General features: G+C 38.7%; 1 long non-coding RNA gene across 1 annotated transcript; it reads right to left on the reverse strand.

The window, feature by feature from the left end:
- Positions 1–2690: 2690 nt before the first annotated feature.
- Positions 2691–10503, reverse strand: LOC120106387. Its single transcript, XR_005508551.1, has 2 exons — positions 9793–10503; positions 2691–2791 (listed from the first exon to the last, which is right to left on the reverse strand). It is a non-coding gene; the product is annotated as an uncharacterized LOC120106387 (long non-coding RNA).
- Positions 10504–12731: the final 2228 nt, after the last annotated feature.

Raw genomic sequence — 12731 nt, forward strand, 5'->3', positions numbered from 1 at the left:
ATCATATTTTCGTCCAAACTAAAATAAAAAAATAAATAAAAAAAATAAATAAAAAAATAAAAAAAATAATATAATATTAAAAAAAACATTGAGGACAATGTCTGATCTAGGTTGGGGGGTATAGGATTCGAATTTTTAAAGGAATTTTTCGCATTTTCACATGTTTAAGTGAATTTCAAGAAAAAAAGTGAATTTAAAAAAAAAAACAAAAAAAAAAGTGAATTTCAAAAAAAAAAAACCTAATTTCCATGCCTTAGTGCTGAAATCACAAAGTATATAAAATCTAAAAAGCCCAATGATTAGTCAGGAATAAGTCAATTTGAGTTCTTTTCATTAAAAATTCTTTTAGCGAGTTGTAAGATAATTTTTACTTTGAAATTTCACAACACGTATGGCCTGCACTTCTAAGGGTTAGGTTTAACATGATGTTGTTAAGTCTGGTAGCAACCTTGAGTCCTGATGAATCATACCTATCTAATTCGCTATTAAAAAAAAAAGAAGCGAATTTAGTCAGGTACATCGAAAAGGGCTACCTATTGTTAAAGGTCAGCGGGCTTGCAATGATGAATCCGAGCATAGGTCCGTAGGGGAGTCTTGATGCCTAACACCTTATGCCATCTGGTGTGGGAGTGTTGACTGAATGCTCATTACATGGAGGAATCATTACAAGAGTAAAAGTGCGTAATAAATATAAAATAAAAAAATAAAAAAAAATAATAAAAAATAATAAAAAAATAAAAAAAAGAGAAAAGAGAAAATAATATTGACCTTGAAAAAGACGATAGTGTGAAAGCGTTGTTGTAAAAATTTGAGTAAACTGGAATATTACAGATAAAGCCCATGAGGTATTAAAGTAAACATCCACAACTCTCGAAATCCTGCAAGGTAGGATGATTTTGAATCAGTGATTAGGTCTTATCTGACCAATTCTTGGAAACTACTAGTTTTAGCAGTATTTTGAGGAATCTAAAGCCTTAGCTTGTGTATGGTCCATATATCACCGAGCACCCAAGTATAAATAAGCCTTACAACTCTCTAACGGAAACTTAATAACTTCAACTTAAGTTGCATACTGACCTAGGATTTGGGCTGACTTAGTAATTAAAACTTTGTGGGCTTTTGAAATTCTTGGCACTTATGCATTTGAAATTAGATTTTATAAAGCAATAAACTCTTTGGGTAGAGACAACAGTTTGTGGGTATCTGAGCTGGAAACCCTCACGAGACAAAACTCGTCCACTAGGGCCACCTAGGGGTTTAAAGCCTTATTGCATACGGTAAATGCAATCGCGATTCCTGCGAAAGTGAGTTAGTTTTTATTTTGCTCGAGGACTAGCAAAATGTAGGTTGGGGGGTGTGATAACTGCTAAATAATGAATAAATTCATTTATTTTACATAGCACTTATTATTATTATTATGCATATATTTTAAATGTAAACATAAAAAAATGTGTTTCCCTTCATCATTGCATTTTAATAAATTATTCGATAATTCGAGTTTGATTTAATTATTTTGGGTCGAATTCAACGTATGCAGGTCGGGTCAAACCCATCATCTGACTTATAACCATGAAGCCTGATCACGCTAGAGCACACATGGTAGCCATCCCGAATGACACATGCCAAAGTACATGGGATTTCAAAAGTAAGAAGAATTATGAACGCCTGGATGGCAGGATTACTTTGCAAACAAACATACATCCAATCATGATCCAGCATTTCCTACCTTCCGTGATGCACCCCATGCGTTCCTCATCAACATCCAACTATCCAAGTGCATCCACGTCCTTCTCAGTTCCCACGAACAAAACCAAAACAAGACCTCCCGCATGATCCACGGGATGGATTCAAAAACACAGCTCCTTCCGCCCAAGATAGAGCCAGGATCCCATCTTCTCTGGATTACTCTCATTCGCGATAGCCTCTTTCCTCTTCCAAACCAATCCAGCCGCTTGCATCCTTATCCCTTCTTCAAATCCCAGTGAATCTCCAATGCCACGGATTAGCTTCCCGACATCTTCATCTCAACCGTGGACAACATCCTATCATCTCCCAGATTCATCCATATCCAATTTCCTCCCACATTCCACCTTTCACTTGATTCCTTCCGAACATCCCAGCTCATGAATTCGTTTCCTCTTCCCGTTCGGAATTGATTCCATCTCCACAGGATAAAATCAAATCTCACAAACCTCCAAGCATCAAAGGATCAGGTCTTCTCAGCCATGAGCCATATCCTCCCGAAACATCCGCTCCAAAGCTTGATCCAAGTTCCTCCCAGCTTCAACCGTGTTCATCTTCCCATAGCCTGCTCACTCCCAACCTTTCATCCACAACGTCTCCTCTCAGCGAAATAAATCTAGGAGTTCATCTTCATCACCCACCGAACTCATCCTTATCTTCTCCACGCCATTCATCTAAAACCAATATCCAAACGAAATCCCTTGCTCCCAGCTGCTTCATTCTTCCGAAGCTTCTGCATCCCAAACCGCTTCCACCCGTGACAATTCCTCCCATGCATCACGCACTCCGGATTGACCCCAGCTTCTTCCTCTTGTTCCCAGCATCTTCCTAACCTCCCAACTCCACGCTCCCAGTCCATTTCCTCTTCCGAGTCCTCCTCAAACCGAATCTAGATTAGAACCAAAGGAACCCCTGTTTCTCCGTGTCCACATCTTCCTCTGTTTTCGAACCAATCCATCCTCATCCTCTTCCCATCGTATCTTCACAACGTCTCCAGCTTTCCGTGAGCCAATCCGCATCTTTCCCAACTCCTTCCGCGATGCAAAACCTGTTAGCAATATATCTCCTAACTAAATAAATAAATCTATAAATTCAATTAATAAAAATCTTAAAGGAAATAATATACATGCATATCATTCGGCATCCAAATAATTCTATTTTAATACAAAATAAATCTATTCTAGCACAAAATAAATCTATGCATTTAATAAGTTTATATCATAGAATTTCAAATCCTACCAATCTACTAATATTAAATTAAAAATAAAGGTAGAAGAAAGTAGCCTGATTGAAAGCAGGTCGAAGCGCGTAGACGCTGTCCCAAAGAAGTATTTGCCCCCACGTACGGGTCACCCGGCAATCCTTCTCGGAGATACGACGACCCTACAACCTCTTCTTCGGCACGTCTCGGAAGAAGTCAAAGCGAACCCGATCGGACTTGCAGATCCAGCAAAGAACGGAAAGAACTAAATAAACTGAATAAAAAATGTAAAATAAAATTTGGAAGTGGCTAAGAGGGAGAAGAATTTTTTTCAGAATTTTTCTACTATTTTTCTGAAATTTTTCGTGTTCCTAAAGAGATGAAATGGAGGGGTTTATATAGGGATTTAATCGGGGGCAATATGGTCTTTTCGGCGGACGCGTCCGCGCCTTCCGCGGACGCGTCCGCGCAACGTGCGCCAACGGGCGCACGCGTCCATTTAATGCGAACGAAAACGCCCGTTGGCGTTTTCGTTTTCAAACGAGCACGCGGCCGCGGCCGCGGCCGTTTCCAAAGCGTAACGCCCGCTGGGCGTTACCCTTTTATTTTTTTTTTCTCTCAAACGCGCACGCGGCCAAATTTCGGATCGCGTGCGCATTTAAATTTTTTCCAACAATCCCCCACAAAAAATTTAAATAATTTTAAAATTAAAATAAAATGCTGGATATCTTATATTATGTAATAGGTGTAGGTACCTTTCGGTTTGAACCTTCACTTAGTGACAATTGATTACATCTGTGGAGCCAAGGTGGTCTTAACCTTGAACCTCGGTCCATGGCTCAGATTAAATCAACAACACACATAATATAGCCCGATCTGGGTTCTAAGCGGGTTGCGCTGTTATGGCCATGCGCAGATATCTATCATGTGCTTTTTAGGGAATCGCCCATTTCCCATAATCGCGGCCTCACGACTGCACATATAGGTGAGTCCTTATAAGGAAGCTAGCAAGGAAGCTCCTGCCTCTTGGGTCTCGGACTCATTAAGAGTTATACAAACGAACTCATCCTACCGCTTGCTTTTATGAGCACTAGCGCCATAGGGATGAGGACAACATAAAATAGTGCTCCTCTTAGTCACACTTCGGTTTGTTTCTACCCATTGAACCTTTTAAGGTTGGGTTCCCACCGTGGTGATCTATCTTTATGGGCTAAGCCCCATCCCCCTCGACGACTCTAGAACCACTGTTCTAGATAAACCTTTTGTAAGCTGATCAGCCAAATTATTTTCTGATTTTACAAAATTCAAGGCAATAACATTATTTTTCAATTTATATCTCAATGATTTATGACGTACTTTTAAGTGCCTGTTCATTTTTACATTGGCATTTTCTTGGTTGCACTTATCTATTGCAGATTTACAGTCACAATGTAAGGAGACAGGTGGTAAAGGTGACTCATCTACAGGAAGGTCTATAAGTAGATCTCTGAGCCACTCAGCCTCAGTGCTAGTAGTGTCTAAAGCTATCAGTTCAGATTCCATGGTACTCCTAGATATTAAGGTTTGTTTGGTGGATTTCCAAGACACAGCAGCACCTCCTAGGAGAAAGACGTATCCTGTGGTGGATTTAACATCTAAGGTATCGCTGATCCAGTTGGCATCACTATAGCCTTCTAGAACAGCAGGAAACCCACTAAAGTGCAAACTATAGGACTTGGTACCCTTAAGATACCTAAGAATTCTCTCTAATGCTGTCCAATGATCTCTATTTGGATTAACAGTATATCTACTAAGTCTATTTACAGCATATGCTATGTCTGGCCTAGTGTAGTTAGTTAGGAATCCTAGTGAGCCTATGATTTGAGCATATAGGCTTTGAAGGATAGGAGTTCCTAAGTTCTTCTTAAGATGTGTAGAGGGATCAAAGGGAGTAGAGACAGGCTGACAATCCGAATAATTAAATTTGTTGAGTATCTTGTCAACATAATGACTTTGGGATAACTCAATTCCATTTGCACTTCTAATTATTTTGGTATTTAAAATTAAGTCAGCTTGTCCCAAGTCTTTCATATCAAACTTATGACTTAAAAATTGTTTTACTTCATCAATTATCTGAAGATCTGTCCCAAAGATCAGTATATCATCTACATAAAGGCACAAGATCACAAATTTCTGTCCAACTCTCTTATGATATACACATTCGTCTGTGCTATTGATTTCAAATCCAAATGTCATTATGGTTTCATCAAATTTCAAATGCCATTGCTTAGGTGCTTGTTTAAGACCATAAAGAGATCTGACTAGTCTGCAAACTTTATTTTCTTGGCCTGGGGTTTTAAATCCCTCTGGTTGGTCCATATAAATTTCTTCATTTAAGTCTCCATTTAGAAAAGCTGTCTTAACATCCATCTGATGAATCACTAATCTATGAATGGAGGCTAATGCTATAAGGACCCTAATAGTAGTTATCCTAGCTACAGGTGCATAAACATCAAAGAAATCTACCCCAGGTCTCTGAGTAAAGCCCTTGGCAACTAATCTAGCCTTAAATTTATCTACAGAGCCATCAGGCCTAAGTTTCTTCTTAAAGATCCATTTGCATCCTATTGTTTTACAACCAGGAGGAAGATCAGTCAATTCCCAAGTATGGTTTTGGATAATTGATTGCATCTCATTGTCCACAGCTTCTCTCCAAAAAGGTGAATCCAAAGATTTCATTGCGTTCTCAAAGGTAGTTGGAGAGTCTTCTATTAGGAAGGTATAAAAATCATCTCCAAATGTTTTCTCTACCCTGGATCTTTTACTCCTCCTAGGTTCTGCTTCTACTTCTATATTTCTTGTCCTTATTCTACTAGAGCTACTAGCTATACCACTATCTACTCTAGTCTTAAGTGGAAAGGTGTCTTCAAAATATGTTGCATCTCTGGCTTCTATGATAGTGTTGTTACTAATATCATTTATTTCTGAACTTATTACCAGAAATCTATTGGCATTACTATTGGCTGCATAACCTATGAATATGGCATCCACTGTTTTAGGGCCTATTTTCTTTCTCTTAAAATCAGGTATTTTTACTTTTGCCGAGCACCCCCACACTTTTAAATAGCTAAGATTAGGTTTTCTATGTTTCCAAACTTCATATGGGGTTAGATCATTATTTTTAGAGGAAATTCTATTAAGGATATAACAGGCTGAAACAAGAGCTTCCCCCCACAAATTTTCTGGTACTCCTGAGCTTATAAGCATGGAGTTCACCATATCCATTAAAGTCCTATTCTTCCTTTCTGCTACTCCATTTGATTGGGGAGAATAGGGTGCAGTCACTTCATGAATGATTCCATGATCTTCACAGAATTGAGTTATGTCATTTGATGTATATTCACCTCCCCGATCTGATCTAAGAATTTTAATTTTCTTTTCCTGTTGGTTCTCAGCTTCAATCTTAAAAATTTTAAATTTGCTGAGCACCTCATCCTTGGTTTTAATTAGGTAGATGTAACAGAACTTCGATAGATCATCTATAAATGTTACAAAGTATCTGTTACCTCCCCTAGAAGTTCTACCAGAGTCACAAACATCACTATGAATCAACTCTAATAGATCAGAATCCCTATTAACAGATTTAAAAGGCTTCCTAGGGAGTTTGGCTTCTACACAAGTTTGACATTTCTCATGGTTCTTGAGATCACTTTTTGGTATTAGATTTAGGTTCATAAGTTGCTTAATTGAATTATAATTTACATGACCTAATCTACCATGCCAAATAGAAGGAGGCTCTATATTCATAATCAAAGGATTTTCATTTATTGAAGGAGCTATTACATTCAATTTGAACAATCCTTCACTAAGGAATCCTTTTCCAATAAACATAACACCATGAGAAATTACAATCTTATTGGACTCAAAGACAAGACGAAAGCCTTGCTGGACAAGCAAAGAACCACTAATGAGGTTTCTCCTAACAACTGGAACATGTTGGACGCCGTGCAGTGACAGGACTTTTCCAGAGGTAAGCTTTAAGTCCACACGTCCTACTCCTAACACACGTGCCTCCGAGCTGTTTGCCATGATCACAGCTCCTCCACTTGAGATCTGGTAAGAAGAAAACCAGGAGCGATCCGAACAAATATGAATACCAGCTCCGGTATCAATCCACCAATCTAGTGATTGTAAAGTCATGTTAACTTCAGGAGTGAAGGAAACAGACCTGAAAGCTGTCTCAGAGGAGCCAGCGCCGGAAGTCACCATGTTGACTTGAGCACTGGATGTGTGTGGACCCTTCTTCTTAGATTGAAGAGGTGCAGTCTTCTTATAGAAGCACTGTGGAGACAAATGGTTGGTCCGACCACACACATAACAGAAACGAGCACAACCTTCCTCTTTCTTCTTCTTCTGCTCCTGGGATTGAATAGGCTTCCCATTGTAGTGGTGGTTAGGGTTTCTAGGGTTGTAGGGTTTCTTCTTGAAATTCTTACGGAAGGGTCGGTTCTGATTTTTCTTAGGAGGAGCTTCTACATTATATGCATTATTTTTAGATCCAGTAGAGGTATTATTTCTGAGCCTATGCTGCTCTTCAATCCTAATGGAGTTTAAGACTTGGGTTAGGGTGAGAATTCCTTGGGTATGGCTCAGGGTCTTAGCAAAATCAGACCAGGAAGTAGGTAGTTTATCTATCAAACAGGCTACCTGGAATGATTCATCCAAATTGGTTCCATTAGCCCTAAGCTGGTGGATCAGGGTTTCAAATTCATGAATTTGGTCATTTATAGGCTTTGAGTCCACCATCCTAAACTTATTGAAATCGGAGGCCTTGAACCTCTTTACCCCAGCATCATCAAGACCATATTTGCTATCTAGGGTGTCCCAGAGTTCTTTGGCACTCTTAGCTGTGTAATAGATATCATACAGCCTCTCAGAAAGAGCACCTAGAATTCTATGGATACAATGATAATCTATCTCATCAGGTGTCCTAGAGGGTGTGCTAGTGGAGGCAGAATGTTCAGTGTTGGAAGAGGTAGTTGGGTTGGACCCGTTATCAACTTCGATCGTACTTTCACCTATGGCTGAGATTAACCCTAATGTGGTGAGCCAGAACCGCATTTGGTTCTGCCACCTCCTAAAGTTATGGCCATCAAATTTTTCAGGTTTGGCACTAAGATGGTCACTAGTGTTTGAGGCCATAGGATCAGGGTTACAGAATAGTGACAGAAACCTGATTGAAATCAAAAAATCTATATCAAAAGATTGCAGTAATATTTATATTGAACTTTGGATGTCTAATTGATATATCCAAAAAACTAATAGCCAGATCAGCTCCAGATCGGTGGTGGAGCACTAGGCTCACTTAAGTACCAGCCTGTCTTAGGCACGTATGCCTTTTTGACAAGCTTTTCTTAGACACTATTAGTTAGTGGATATAATCACTAGAAATCACACAAATTCAATATTTAAAATAACCTAAATGCAAATTTAAATTAGATATTGTGGATTAACTAATTTCAAAATTTTTCGTTTGAATTTTCCGAATTAGCAATGATTGATTACTAATTTAGTAGTAGCAAATCAATTATTTTAATTGAGATCTAAAATATCAATTTAATGAATTATATGTTAGATTTGAATTATTGCCTTATTGAAATAATTGATTACTAATTTTATGGCAAATCAATTATTGTAATTAAGATCTAAAATGTCAATTCAGCGAATTAAAATATTTATTCCTTTATTAGAATAATTTATTGAGATCTAATAAGTCAATTCAATAGATTAACTATTATGTATCAACCAATTTCCGAATTTTCCGATTGAATGGGATCTGGAAATTACTCCTTGAGAAGTCCAAATGGAGGTATAATAAACCTCTTGGAGGTTAACCAAATTATTAACTCTTTAGAATAATTTATTATTGATGATGTGCTAGCAAAAACAATTATTGCAATTAAAATCTAATATGCCACAATTGCAATAAAGAATTTAATTAATTATATATTACTAACAAAAATAAATACTTCTTTGGATTGTTAGCAATATATCTCCTAACTAAATAAATAAATCTATAAATTCAATTAATAAAAATCTTAAAGGAAATAATATACATGCATATCATTCGGCATCCAAATAATTCTATTTTAATACAAAATAAATCTATTCTAGCACAAAATAAATCTATGCATTTAATAAGTTTATATCATAGAATTTCAAATCCTACCAATCTACTAATATTAAATTAAAAATAAAGGTAGAAGAAAGTAGCCTGATTGAAAGCAGGTCGAAGCGTGTAGACGCTGTCCCAAAGAAGTATTTGCCCCCACGTACGGGTCACCCGGCAATCCTTCTCGGAGATACGACGACCCTACAACCTCTTCTTCGGCACGTCTCGGAAGAAGTCAAAGCGAATCCGATCGGACTTGCAGATCCAGCAAAGAACGGAAAGAACTAAATAAACTGAATAAAAAATGTAAAATAAAATTTGGAAGTGGCTAAGAGGGAGAAGAATTTTTTCAGAATTTTTCTACTATTTTTCTGAAATTTTTCGTGTTCCTAAAGAGATGAAATGGAGGGGTTTATATAGGGATTTAATCGGGGGCAATATGGTCTTTTCGGCGGACGCGTCCGCGCCTTCCGCGGACGCGTCCGCGCAACGTGCGCCAACGGGCGCACGCGTCCATTTAATGCGAACGAAAACGCCCGTTGGCGTTTTCGTTTTCAAACGAGCACGCGGCCGCGGCCGCGGCCGTTTCCAAAGCGTAACGCCCGCTGGGCGTTACCCTTTTATTTTTTTTTTCTCTCAAACGCGCACGCGGCCAAATTTCGGGTCGCGTGCGCATTTAAATTTTTTCCAACAAAACCAATCTCCCCAGCATCCGCATCATCTTCCTAGATCTTATCCCATTCGGAATAGAATTCCATCGCCCATGGATTAAGCTCATCCTCTCCGCATCTTCAGCCGTATGCATCAATCATGCAACCCCGCTATCCCCTGCTACCAGCTCCTCTGTTCCCAACGGAACAAATCTTATCCCGGTTACAAATCAGCATCATCCTCTTGTCTACAACCAGCCATCCAAAGAACAAATCCCCGCATTCTTCTCGGTGGATAAGCTCCCAGCCAATTCATCTTTGCCGGATCCTCTGTTACAAGAAAACGAAATCAAAGCTTATCCTCACAGGTTGTTCAAGTGATCGGGACAAAAGCCAGCATCTACAACGCAGAGATCTCGCAGCCTTATCCCACTTTAATCTATCCTTATCTCGAAGGAAAATAGGGAGGAGGAGAGATGGAGGTGGGCAGCCTATAAAAGGAGTCAAGCATGAACAGAGGAGCATTCATTCCCTCTTCCCCCACCGGGGGGCATTCCTCCTCTTCCCCACCAGGGGAGGGGGCTGCTCCCTTTATCCCTTCTTCCTCACCGAAGGGAGTCGGCGGAGCATCCTGGGAGAACAGGGGAGAAGCCAAGTTCCCACGAAAAAAATAAAAAAAAAAGAGAAAAGAGAGGGAGAGAATACTTTGTGATATTTTGGGAATAGAGAGAGTGGGATGGAAGGAAAAGATTTTTATATGAAGATGGAAGCCTGCTGCTGTGCTGCTGCTGCCGTCTACCATTCCATGGAAGGCTGATATTCTCTCTAGGGCTGGATGTAGCCCTAGCAAAGGGCCAAGGGTTTTATATTTTGATTTCTATTCTTGGAGTTGTATAAACCTTATTTTGCTTCTAATGAATATTTTATTTCATCTCATATTTAATTTCTGTGATTTTAAATATGACGTTTATACAATTGTTCTTCATGATCACTAGGTAAATATAAGATAGTCCATGCTTAAGGAAGATGTGGTGTGCTACCGCATTAGTTTACGGTAGACATTGCATGCCAACTGAAGATGGATTATGCCTAAATTACTTTTGTGAAATTTTATTCGAATGCTTTTTAGGCTTGTAGCCAATTTGCATATTAATCCAAGAACGAAATAAATTATAAATAACCTTTGTTCTGATGTTAGTGGTGAATTCCTTGTCCTAGGTTTCCCTCAAACTGCTATCCTTTTAATTGCATTTTGCTTTATTAAATTCCTTAGTTTAGTTTTTCTTCACAAACTCTTCCTTTTAAATATTTTTATTTTTTTAAAAGAAAAACAACTGTACCCCAATCCCTGTGGATCGATACCCGTAATCACTATCCTACCAGATACGTGCTATTGTGTGGTCTTTAAAGTTGACTATCAGTGGGTCAACTAATGTCCATACATCATTGACCTTCATGGATTCCATTTCGGATTGCATGGCTCCAAGCCATTTATCAGAGTCATACCTCTGCATTGCATCCATATATGTGATCGGATCCTCATCGTTTTAATCAAGTTCGATAGGATCTCCATCTCGGACCAAGAAACCGTAATGTCTGTCCGGCTGACGTAGTACTCTAACCGATCGCCTTAATGGTGCATCTAATATGGGTTCTGGATCTGATCTAATCAAATCCGACTCAACTGGTTCAGTAGATGGTGTCGGATCTTCTACATGTTGAACTTCCTTAAGCTCAACATTAGAGCTTTTAGTTCCTTCACTAAGGAATTCTTTCTCTAAGAAAACAGCTCTATTGCTTACGGACAACTTTTGTTCTTTAGCAAAGTAGAAGTAATATCCTTTAGTTTCTTTAGGATAACCAACAAAGAAATATTTGTCAGACTTGGGTTCAAGTTTGTCTGTCTTCAAACGTTTGACGTACGCTGGACACCCCCAAACCCTAAGGTAAGAGAGCATCGGCTTAGGTCCAGTCCACATCTCATGTGGTGTTTTATTTACAGACTTACTTGAAACCTTATTTAGAATGTAGCAGGCTGACTCAAGAGCATATCCCCAAAAGGATATGGGCAGATCAGCAAACCCCATCATGGATCGAACCATGTCTAACAGAGTTCGATTTCTCCTTTCTGATACACCGTTATACTGTGGTGTACCAGGAGGAGTCCATTGAGAGAGAATCCCATTTTCTCCTAGATATGTCAAAAACTCACTGGTGAGGTATTCACCTCCTCGATCTGATCGAAGAGTTTTAATACTCTTTTCAGTTTGTTTTTCTACTTCATTACGATATAATTTGAACATTTCAAATGATTCAGATTTATGTCTCATTAAATAGACATAACCATACCTAGAAAGGTCGTCTGTAAACGTAATGAAATATGAATACCCACCTCTAGCATTTGTGCTCATTGGCCCACATACATCAGAATGTACAAGGGTCAATAAGTCACTGGCTCGTTCAGCTTTTCCGATAAAAGGTGATTTGGTCATTTTACCAAGAAGGCATGATTCACAGGTTGTCAATGATTCATAATCATTAACATCGAGGATTCCCTCTTTACTTAACCTGTTCATCCTGTTCTTGTTAATATGTCCTAGCCTATGATGCCAAAGGTAGACATCCGTGACATTATCTATTTTAGGGCGCTTATTGGACTTGTACATTACATGAACAGGCTGTGACAAAATGTAAATGCCATTACTCAGAGTTCCATTCATTACAGCAGCACCATTCCAAATGATATTGCAATAATCCTTTTTTATTGATATTTTATAACCATTTTTGGCCAAAAGGCCTACAGAAATGACATTCAATAAAAAACTTGGACAATAGTGACAATCACTAAGGACATTTACATGAGAGCTAAATTTAAGTTTAAGAATTCCTAAAGCTAGAACTGGAACTGATCTTCCATCTCCAACATTCAGGAACCTTTCTCCTTCTTCAAATCTCTCACTGACTTGTAGCCCCTGCAACGAATTGC

Source organism: Phoenix dactylifera, unplaced genomic scaffold (genome assembly GCF_009389715.1).
Source record: "Phoenix dactylifera cultivar Barhee BC4 unplaced genomic scaffold, palm_55x_up_171113_PBpolish2nd_filt_p 000542F, whole genome shotgun sequence".
In the NCBI taxonomy this organism is placed as follows: domain Eukaryota; kingdom Viridiplantae; phylum Streptophyta; class Magnoliopsida; order Arecales; family Arecaceae; genus Phoenix; species Phoenix dactylifera.